Source organism: Culex pipiens, chromosome 1 (assembly GCF_016801865.2).
Source record: "Culex pipiens pallens isolate TS chromosome 1, TS_CPP_V2, whole genome shotgun sequence".
Taxonomy (NCBI): Eukaryota; Metazoa; Arthropoda; class Insecta; order Diptera; family Culicidae; genus Culex; species Culex pipiens.
In genome coordinates, this window is record NC_068937.1 from 127,147,868 (window position 1) to 127,159,891 (window position 12,024).

General features: G+C 45.5%; 1 protein-coding gene and 1 long non-coding RNA gene across 2 annotated transcripts in view; one reads left to right on the plus strand and one right to left on the minus strand.

Moving 5' to 3' along the window:
- Positions 1–12,024, minus strand: part of LOC120421795 (uncharacterized) — a 38,919-nt gene that overhangs the window by 11,112 nt on the left and 15,783 nt on the right. The window lies entirely within an intron of this gene.
- LOC120421796 (uncharacterized) lies at positions 1,405–8,161 on the plus strand. The gene is made up of 2 exons (XR_005606023.2): positions 1,405–7,427; positions 7,489–8,161. It is a non-coding gene; the product is annotated as an uncharacterized LOC120421796 (long non-coding RNA).

Sequence of the window (12,024 nt, forward strand, 5' to 3'; positions counted from 1 at the left end):
CCTCCTCTGCGAACTCGGCACTCTGCTGCGCCGTTGGCTGTGTTCAGCGAGATATTGAACGCCCGATAGGGTTGGCAGCTGGGCCAAATCGGACCAACTTCGTCCGGGGACCCCCGATGACCTCGGGAGACCCGCGCGGGTCATTTGGACCGCCCGATCGGGTTGCCAGACTCGCTGGCAACCCTATCGCCGCGAACACCGTTCGTGTGGTGTGCACAGCACAGCACATTTGGCCCGTCAGGGCGCGCACAGCACAGCAAAATACAGAGTTGATGAAAAAAAAAGAGACACCGACAACCGGAGAGGAGACCCGACCCTGTGCTGTGCACAGCGTTCAGGCAGGCAGGCCCCGATATGACGACCGTCCGAACGGTACGGTTGAAACGCGCGTTGAAGAAGTCTGTATTACGGGGAAATATAAAATAAAGGGGAGGACGAGGACGGGCGCTGGTGGCAGCAACGGGAAGCATTCTGGGTTGGCAACCATCAGGCTAGAGAGATATTGCGATCGTCGTCGCCGTCGGTTTCTGTGTGTGGATTGAGGAAGGAAAACCAGGGTAGAGTGACCTTTTGTGGTCCAACTTTCTGAATTCGATCTAGATACCTTCCTTCGAAACCATCGCTCCATTTTCTTTGTGTGACGCAATATAAACAAGGGCGTCTAATGTGAGCTAACAATCGGACCCTCCACCCTAAAAAACTCATCGAGTGAAGGTTCCTTTTTCGGGGCCTGAACGACTTCGAAGGAAAACGACCAAACCAAAGAGAGAGGAGCAAAAAAAAAGGCGCAGGATGGGAAAAGCGGAAAATCCTAACCCTCATCATTCTTTCAGGCGGGTTTCGCCCTCCTCTCCGGGGCTGCTCGCCAAAGTACGGACGCCGTTCCAGGGTAGAATACGAAATTCGGGTGACGTTCGTTCAGCTTTTTTCTTTCCACTCTCGAACTGTTATGTCTCTGAGGCGCTTCCACCTATAGGGAGTTTTTTTTCCTGGTTAGGGGAATTGGAATTCCTCCCTTCACTCGGGCGGCAGGCGAAAATGGATTTCGGACGGAGCGTATTTCTTTATGGTCCTGTTTGTCTCCCACCGCCCTCGCCGTCCTTCTTTGAAAAGGGGGTGGTGGAAAAAGCTTGTGGGTTCAGGAAAATTCGGGATGTTCTCTAATTGAGAGGACCTCTCGTGTAGTGCAATTTACGTCGCTGGCCCAAATCGCGGCGCGTTTTCGAAAGTGAAACTTTGACGGAGGAATGCCTTTCCGGCGGTGCACTTGTCGATGTCAGACAACAACAGCCAGAGGAGAAAAAATCCGAGCGCGCGCGAGGTCTTTTTGGCGGGAAAAGTTTTTGCAGGTGCAGGATTGTTTTGATTTTTTTTTTTGAGGTTCGCGTCCACGTGGTAGCAGTTAAACACTGTGAGGTAGTAAGGTGATTTTGGCGGGAAAATCAACTGAGTTGAGTTCAGAAATATATATATATAAATGGTAGTTAATCATTTCGAATTACGTCGCTGAATTCTTTAACATTTAAATATTTGCGATGTTAAACTTTTTCAACAAATTTCCAGAAACTGGCTGGTTAATTTAAATTTTCCACTCATCGCAGAATATACTACAAAAGCCAGAGGTTTTGCAAAACATGGAGGCGGATTCAATTCTGTGAAATCCAACAAAAGCGCTCCCCGATAGTGTACATTTTCAATATTGATCAATTGGAGTAATCTATTTATTTCGCGCTATTGTTTGTAGAAGCCTTTTTTTCGTCGTAATGATTTCATATTTTATTTAATATGTGCGTTTCAATCAACTGGGTAAAACATTGGATGATTAAATTTTTGGTTGACTACACAGAAGTGTCAGGCTGAATCTGAAATATCATTTAGAAAGAATGTGCATAACTTTACTAGTTTTCCATATTTTATGACATAATCAGGGAGTCATTTAAATTAAATTTGCATTATTAATTAATGCATAGTGTTACATTTCCGCCAAAAAACATAAACTTTCCTAACAAATTGTAGGGGAAGAATATTTATTAAAAAATAAAAATAAGAAACATTTCCAATTAAAATTAGAGACCTTTTGAAGAAACTTTATCATGTTTTATGTTTTAAACATGGAGTGAAAAGTCCAACAAAATTGATGATTTTTGTAATTTTTTGTTGTAGTTTGGATACTTGGATTCGTTTTAACGAAACTTTTTTTTTCTTGTGAACCCGGAATTGGATGAGACAATTTTGCCAGATTCGTAGTAGGCTTAATCATTTAAATATTTTTATGAAATTATTTTGTACTGCATGAGTTGTTGAAAATGGCATGACAATTCATAACAATTGTCAAAAAATATTATTTGATAAAAAGATTATAGTAAGTCCTGCGATAGGAAGAAGTTTTCCCTGCAAATATGATGTAATATCATACAACTAGATCGTTTGAGCAACCCTAAGCTGAACAGAAAATAATTTGTAGTAAAATATTTTTTTATTGTTTAGCTTTTAAAGAGAGAAAGTAGATCAAATTTGTTATTTGATTCAAATCAATTCAAATCGTTAGCTTTTTTACACAATTTCAAGTGTTATATCTAACGACTTGCATTCTATCTGGAACGATAAGATTGTCAACAATATGTCTCATTGCCCCATTCCTCAAAATAAATTGCCAAAATCACGTGTGAAAAACGGGGTCATCAACCCTTTCCCCGCTGCGTCTTCAAGGTCGCCGCCTCGACAGTTTCGCGCCGCCTAACCTACAAAAAGGTCGCACGGGTAATTATTGACCGCGCGCGGTCGTCCCTTCCCATCGGGGTCTTTCCCTCACCCCTTACAAGTTTCACCAATAATCACCTGACCGCGCGAAACAGGCGCCATAGTCGTCGAGAGCGCCTTTTCGGGAAAAACAAAACACAGGCAAATGAAAACAAATAAAAGTGCCTCCCCACCCGAGAAAGGCAAGGCATTACCGACAACAACCAAGCCTCATTTGCTTTGAATTCTTTCCTCCCCTGCTCCTTTTTCCCAAAGTCGCCCAAAGAGAGGCCCACAAGGATGAGTGCGCGACGGCGGTGACTCGATTTTCCATCTTTTCACCATTTGAACTTTTTCCTTGGCGCGCTTCTTCGGATCGACCTGTGGAAAGTGGGAGTCGGGCGCGCGCGGGGTAGGTCGTAGAGTTTCCGGACGCCATAGCCACCCGGCTATAAATACTACACTGAAGCGCGCGTGACTCCCACCTAGCTCCGGCAGGTTCCTCTTCCATCCATCCGTCGATGGTGTGGGACGGAACGTAACGGAAGAACGGGCGCGCTGTGGCATTTTCCACGATAACAATAACGCTAAAACTCTTGAGCAGCGTCGTCGTCGGTGGACTAGGCTAGCGCACAAAGACGCGACATAGCTCCAACGACTCTGCGGAGATGTTGACGACGGCGACGGCGACCCAGGACGGCGGAAACCTTGGCTTGGTCTCCTCCGCGCGCGTATACACCTCTTGCACGGTATACCGTTGATGGGACGAATCGCGCCGTCCGAGGGTACGAACGCGTTCACACAGCAGCAGCAGCAGTGCTACAGTGACCGATGGTTGGGTTGGGGACGGTTCAATGCTTTAAATCTGTTCAGGATTTGGTATAATAACGGATTAGTTTAAACAAAAATAGTCGATCTAGTAGTCTCTGCTAACGATCTCCCGTTAGCTGTCAAATGCACCAAGATCCATTAATTTTAGGTAGGGTTGAATTTATTTGAACTGTTGTATTCTATATGATTTTCAGTCGTAACGTTGTCAAGACTTCTTGTTGAGGTAAAACCCGAAAAAAGACTCTTACTAGATTGGATTCAGTTGGAATTTACGAGATTCCGGTTGATCCTGGCAAATGAAATCAACAACAATGATCAATTTCTTGTTGTTTCATACGAAATTGTTGGTAAAGTTACCATTACGATTCGCTCAAGACTCGGTCCCCTTTAATCCGTGCCCACACCATCGCGGGGCGCTGTGCTCCAAGCCATCAGAGGAGCTCTCGGCTGCCAGCGGCACCGTTTCTCGACTCTTCAACGTAAACGAGCTTTTGGCTTTGGCCGTAATAGCTCCACCGCAGCCACGTACCCTCCCCACGTACACCTCCCCAGCGCCAACGCTGATATCGAGTGGTGTTCTGGTGTGCTTTTGGTGCTACGAAGCTCCGGAGCGCACCGGGCGCGCACACCAAAACTTCGAGACTTGGCATCTCTCGACACCGCGCCGCAGCACCGAGTGGTGCCCGTGTGCTGAACACTTTCTTTTCATTTTTTTTTTTTGTTGCCGCCACTCCGTTGTGTTGTGTGGAGCAGAGTCTCCACCGGCCTCTGCTGTCCCTGTCTCGCTCGGCTGGTATGCGCGCTGGTTGCCCCATCTTGCTTCTTTCTTCCATCATCATCATCATAATCAAGCGTCTCGCTCCACCACCGCCTCCTTCGACATCCAGCGCGCTCCGGTTTCAGCAATTCGCCTTCTTCACCATCCTAGCAAGCCGTGTGCCAAGCCAAGCAGCAGCACCAGAGTGCTTTGCCTCGACGAAAGATTTCGATGTGAAACTCTGGTGCGCGGCGCGCTGTGTACGACGGCTCCGGCACACTGGGATCGGTGCAAGGAGGTCAGAAAAAGTGTTTGACGTTTCGGCACGGACTTCGTCAGGGTGGTTAGGAGTGATGCAGTAGTCCATTTTGAGTAAAATTTGAGCGCAAAAACATTTGACGGTTTCGAAAATGGAAGTCCTCTAAAGGACGACATTCCTAGTCGACCAAAGTCATGTTACAGCTGTCACACTGCATGTGTCAAAGTAGCAAATTTTGACCAATTTCGCCCCCGTGTCAAACCCAGTGTGCCGTGCTCGAACCAGTTCACACAAAAGTTGGTCCCAAACTCCGAGCACCGAGCACCGAGGGGTCTTCGAAGCAATTTAAGTTCCAGAGCTGTAGCAGTATAGCAGCGGCAAAGTGAAGGCACAAATGACGACGACGACGGCAACAACAAAAACAACACAACGGCGACGTCGACGAAAACGAGAAAGAGAGAAGAGGAAAGACCGAGACCAACCAGTCATCAGGCTTAGGGTAGCGGCAAAATGGGTATATATAGCATTATAGCATAAGCATAAGGCAAGCACATTTTCGAAGGAAGGTACACTGACTCATTCGTTTGGTTCGTTCCATCTGCAATATCAACCGCACCGGGTCCCCGTCCTTCCACCGTTTCCTGTGCCCTGCCATGCCGTCGTCCCCGATTCTTGTGTGTGACCCTTCTCGCTCGCTTTGTTGGTTGTATTTCTGTTTCACTCCCTCTTTCTGTTGTTTTTTAGCCCCCTCTGTACCCTCTGTTGTGTATTCCGACATATTTCCACTCGGTATGCCCTGGTGTGGAACACCCGTCCAGCAGCAAAATATCATTTTAGAGAGACCTACGACGATGGTGCTGCGCTGCGGCAGCAAGAAGGGGGAACGTACGAACCACCGGAGAAACGTCCGTAAAGCCATGACACAGAATGGGCCCTGTATACGTGTCAGTGTGTGTGTGTATGCTAGCTCCGGTGCCAGCAGCAGCAGCGGTCGTCGTCGTAGCCAAGGTGGATATATCTTGTCGCCGACGTCCTTCTCCTCCCCCTGCCGGACCGAGGTCCGGAGGTTCAACGGACCACGAACTCACGCACTAAGCCGGATCCAAGGAGTCCTCGAACTCATCAAGGGACACAATTTGATCAGAGAGTGCCTTGGAATTCAAGCCGAGACTCGAACCAACCAAATCCCTAATCAGAACTTGGGAGTTTGACGTTTAATGAATTCAAGGGGAACGCAATATTGACCCAAGAAGTTCATTACTGAATCAAATCTTCGACCCTAAAAGTTCATTACAGAGTCAATAAATAATTTCCATGATGATGTCAAATAATTTAACATTCCTTTCATTATCTTATACTTAATTAAAAAAATAAAACCGATTATCAAATAACAAAAACAAACATTATTCATAATTTGACTAAAATGGGTCGCAGAACTTGAATTTGATGTTTAACATCATCAGTAAGAAAATTTAAAAACATATGATTCGATTATCCGAAGTTCCATTTAAATCTTCGGATAATCTAAACTCGGATAATCGAAACATTGGATAATCGAGGCTTCGGATAATTTAATATGGACTGCAAATCTTTGCGAGATTGGATTATCTGAAGTTTTTTGAAGATCCTTGAGATAATCGAATCTTTGGATATTTTAGTTTAGACTGATCAACTGATCCACAGTAGGTATGTTGAATCTGTCGAATTACTTTTGGAACTTCAATCCAACCACCTCAAATCCACAAGAAACCCGCTCACACTAGTTGTTGTTCTGGGTGAAATTCTAACAGATAACCGCGGCGTGTACTAAAACAAAGCCCCATGTTTTTGGCACACGCGAAGGTACGCCGAACGTGCGCGCGCGATATGCACCTTGTTTGTCGACGACGTCGTAGCGTCGCGACGCCCTGGCGATTAGCGTTGAATGTTGAGTAGGGGGGAAAACAACACAAAAAAATAGGTTGCTATTTTTAAGTAACCGCGCCATGAGAAATTTAAAAGCGCGCGCGGCACGGTTTGGTTTCGAAGAATTAAAGTTCGAAATTAGAATCTCGACGAATATTTATTGAGGGGTGGGGGAAATGCATCGTATTTTTGGGGAGGAAGGTTTGTTTTTATCGAAAATACTAGACTAGAAGTAAAAGTATAAAGATTTTAATCAGAATCTCGTATACTGAGATATTTGTGACAAACATTTTGTGTATAACAAGATTGCAACATAGTCAGACAAAACATATTTTTCAAAATTTGGTCCGAAAATGCAACAATTTTAGAAAAGAAGACCACAACTTCTCCGTTTGATTCCAAAGACCATTTACTTGTGTCATGCAACAACAGAACAACATCTCGTCCCAAATGCACTTAGTCCAACGGAAGGAAATCCCCCCAGAACGGGGAAAGATATTCTAAACGACGAGCACAGCAAGTCTTGCTCATCTTTATTTCGGTGCCCTCCTCCGTCACCGACGAGGCGAAGGGGACCATCATCTGTTTTATTTTTGTCCCGATGCAGCTGGGCTTCCGGCGGTCGCGACAATCCGACAACCTCGGCGAGACACTGTGCCTGAACCCGCATGTGGAAAAAAAGTTTGAAACCGTTTCAAAACTGGCGCGCCTTTGTTGAGCGTGCAGTTTGACAGCTGTCTGGGTGGACTGGGCGAGGTTGGCCGATTTCTGTCGTTTGACAGTTGTGGTTGGGAAAGCAGATGGTTTTGTTTGTTTTGCTTTGATTTTTTTTTTTTGGTTTAAGGATTTAATTGGTTTAAATACTTGTAGTAGAGTAAATTTTGGTGTGGAAAAGGTGATTTTATAAGTAGAATTCTTGCATAGAATCTGTTTAAGGTATGAATGACCTTATCAAGTGTTTAAAATTTCTCTGACTTTAATTCAGTTTCCTTAACAGGTTACTGTAACGAGGAAGTCTCCGCGATAACAATACGAACGTGCCGCATCGGAATGTATCAATCAAGCTGGGTGACGACCTTCCCGGGACGAGCCCCCCACCGGTGAATGCCATTAGCAAGCGATCTAAACAGTGCAGAGAGACAGAGTCACACAGCTCCGCGTGTCCCATTCATAAAATATATATAATTGCAACAAGTTTCCGACGACGACGACGATTACGACGTCACCGAATCAGAAGCGATGTCGAGCAGCAGCAGCAGCACGCTTAAACGGTTGTCGATGATGATAAAGAGTCGTTAATGACGTGTGGCCCAGACACGTTGGCCGGCGGCGGCGGTGGGGAATTCCTCTGCTCTAAAAAGCGACGCAGCTGCCGGTTCTCTTTTCACACTGTGCCGTCTGCTGACTAATACGGAGTGAAAGAATGCCGCCCGGCGATGTTTGGTGACACCCGGGTTACATAACAAGAAGAGGTTTCAAGCGCCACCACCATGTATAATGCATCGCACGAGTAATTATCGCAAACGTCGACGTTGGTGTTTGTGGTGGCAATCGAGCCCCTTCCTTGTTGTTCCACGAGGATACAACAAAATAACAAACAAAACAAGTGCAGCCCGCACAAATACACACATTAGAGAGAGTGCAGCGTGTTGCGAAGGCAAGTGCGCTGTGGTGTCGAAAAAAAAACTAGAGTACGCAGAGAAAAGAGGAAGAGAAAATCGGCGCACTGGCATTAAAAGGCACGAGCGATACGGTGACGGCATCGGTAAAGAAACACCAGACATCGGCTCACAAACGCACGTGAGTGAATGAATAAATAAAAGTAAGCACGTGAGTGCGGTGTGTGTGCGGTTCATGTATGTATCATTAATTAATATGAGGAACATAGCGCACACACAAAAACCAAAATAAGACGACCAGCCCGAACGAAAACGGTACTGCTGGTGCTCTCCGAGGAGCATAGAGTGAAAAGACAGCACAAACGCACATGGTATGCTTATTTATGCGGCCTGTTCAGGCCGGTTTGAACTCGCTCACTCACTCCTCAGTGTGTCACCGCATCATCAAACAAACACACACAGGACTGTTGACAATGACGACTGCTCGGACGACCTTCATAAATTTATTATTTTTATTGCTGCTTGACGGTTTTTGTGTCGTTGTTCTACTGGGTCGGCCTTTTTCCTCAATGGGATTTGCGCGCGCTCCGAAAATGGTCTCGCAGACATTACGTCTACACCACCAACACGACAATTAGGTCCGTAATCTGCGAGTGCGACAACAAGTGACGAATGCTTAATGCTCTTGAAATGTGTCGAGTCCGGAAACTCCGGTTGGGGGGGTTTCCCGCGCGCAAGATAACGATGACACAGACATTAGCATACACGGACGGAGAGTATAGTGCGACTCGCGCTGTATGTATCATCGAACTGCATAAACAGCTGTCTGGCAGGAGTGCCGGCAATGCTGAAGCTATCAATCACATGCTGACTGCACCACCACGGTCGTCATCGAAGAAAAGATGCGATTGAAAGGCGCTCGCGGGCGCGCTGAAGGAAAAGTTTCCCCAAACATTCTTCCTCTTTCCCGAGGAGGGAAATCGGATGTGGTGTGGAGGGGGGGTCCTCGAGCACATGTAGGTATAATAACGATAGGGATTCAGCGTTGACGTTGGTCCTCCTTTCCGTCGCAGACGGATGAATCAGTGAAAGTTCAGGCACGCGGGGACTTCGTCGTCGTCGACGACGACGACGGCCTTGAATCCTTTTTATTTATTATTTTTATGACTCTCTATACAACCGCTGCTGCTGCTGCGGTGGCTTTCCCCCTCCTCCGGGTCGGTCTAGTCGAGAGGGATTGCACACACAGAGTTTACGATTGTTTTGTTTTGCCGTTTTCGTGTCCGGAGGAATCCCCGGCGGTAACAGGTGAGCGCCACCTGCCCCCTTGAAGAGCAGGCAGGTAGTGTGTGTGTGCCTTTATAATCTCTTCCAATTTGCTAGGCTGGTTGGCTGCCGGCAAATGGGAGCACTTCCTGCTGGCCTACATTCAGGCTGCAACGACGACGACGAGAGCGTGGAAAAGGTAAACAATCGATCTAGGCTCATAAATATTGCACGGACGGCGCGCGTAGTCTGGTAGACGGTCTCGGGGTAACCACCACACCATATGATTCATTCATTGACCATATACGCGTGCCGCGTGGCCCGACTCCGGGAAGTCCAGGCCCAGCTGGACGACGGTAGACGATGCTGATCGTCGTCGTCGTTCCAACACAGCCTATATTTATAATAAAAGGCATGCTCTCGCACATGTGCTCGGTCGTAACCTTGTCCCGGCGGCCTGGAAGTTGGCATTAATTAAGTGATACCAGGCGGGAGAAGCGCGCTGATTATAGCCGGCTCGTTTCGTCGTTCGTACCACCGCCACGATGACGTAGCATGGTGCTGCATATGTATATTAGAGTGTCTGCGGTCTGGGCCGGCACCGCCGTTTAGCATACTTTGGCAGACCGAAAAGCGCCGGCCTAACAACACCAATAATGTCTATAATATAGTTGTAAGAGATCCCGCGCGCGCTTCGTCGTCATCGTCGTCGACGTACCACGTGTAGGTTCGCTCTCTCGCTACTTGTACATATGGTGAACCACCATATCAGCCCGGAACAGTCCGCGCGCGCGGGTTGTTCAAATGTAAATACGGTAGTACAAGTTCTACACACGTGAGAGACATTCTACGCTGGCGGTTCGATTCCGCACTTGAAGTCTGTTGAAGGAGTGTTCGAGGATGCAAGCGTCTGCAAACCTTACCAGGGTTGCGAGCATTCAGTTTTGTTTTGGTTTCTGTCAAGATAATTAGAAAAATTAGCTCTAGACTTGTTATTTTATAAGGTTAATATTCTTGGAATTATTTTAAAAACGTGGTAAAATCGATAAATTTATCAACATTTGTTATCAAAATTATTTTTTCATGAGATTGTGAATAAAAGTTGGCTGTTTTTTTCGAAAATCTGTGGCATGCCATGAGTTTTTAGAGCCTTGAAACGCTGGGACAATGTTGACAGTTCGAGCTACACAGCAAAAAATCCGATGTTAAAATCGCATGCAAAAGCATGCACATCACCTTCGTCAAAATAAACACTTAATATTACACACTGCACGTACAATTTTTGCTACATATTTCAGGGTGTAAAATCACATAAAATTGCATAAAATAATGCAATATTTATTTTACACCCAGGCCTTTTACACGCAGCTGGATTAATACTTTTTAAGCTGTGTAGTGTGAAAACGGTGACAGACCTCGCACCAAACACACCAAATTTGTGGTTGCAATTTCAGCTACACAGCAAAAAATTGTGTAAATTTGGAAGGTGTAATTTTGGAAGGTTGAATATTACCTTCTTTTATGATGTAATTTAGACTGAAAAAGTGACATTACAACAGAATAGTGGTAAAATTACACATTTTCAGAGGTAAAATTACACATTCTTTCTGACATAAAAAATGTACCCCTTCGCAGATGTAATTTTACCATGATTTTTTTTCTGTGTAAATAATCAACTAAATGCGATTCAGTAATCATCACTTATATTCAAATTCGGCAATGAAACAGAACCATTGTTGAAAAATCAGTAAAGGGTAAATCTGTCAAACAGAAATGTCACTTATGACTTACTGTTAGTTTTTTAAAGGATTGGCATAAAATTACTGAAAAACCATCAACAATTGCTGAATCTTCAGCAAATAATCTAACCAAGAATGTTACTAAATTTTCAGCAAAACAAACTGACATTTGTTTGCTTAAATTTGACAATCGATTTATGAAAATTTTAGACAACCATCTGTCAAAATGACGTTTATCAATCAACTGAGAATTCAGTTGACTAACCGGGAGTGACCTCCGGCGAGCGCGAGATGACACATCTCGCGCGAGTTCATGAGCGCAAACTGCGCGCGCCAGAGTTCAAAGTCACGTCCCAGCGGTCTATGTGTACAACCGGCAATGTTTATGAGCATAGAAATAACAATACACAAATTAAAGCGCGCTCGCGTTCGTACACGTTGCCGCGCGCAAAGAGACCGATTAGCCGGCCGATTGGGTTTTTGTTTTGGTTGTGGATTTGTTTTGTTTCCCATCTTCTTCGATTGCGGCAAGACCCATTCTTGGCGCGGCTTTTATCGCCGCGGAGAGAGATTTGATTGCCTCGTTTCCCCCCTCGCGGAAGTAGATAGCCCTCACCTTGGCTGTGCAACAAAACTGTGCCGTGACGGGCACTTGTTCGTAGAACAGCAACGGTCCTTACCTGGAACGAGAGGAAAGGAAAGAAAAACAATATTAATTTTTATTCCACTTTTTTGTTGGAGGTTTATTTTTCGGTATAAAACAAGGACACCACGTCGATGGGATGCTGTGCGGAGAACCGTCAACATAAAGCGAAATATATAATAATTATTTTGTTATAATAAAAAAAATCATTTTTCGAAAATCCATTACCTAAATGAGAACCGGTGTGGTGGAAGGGAAGAAAATAA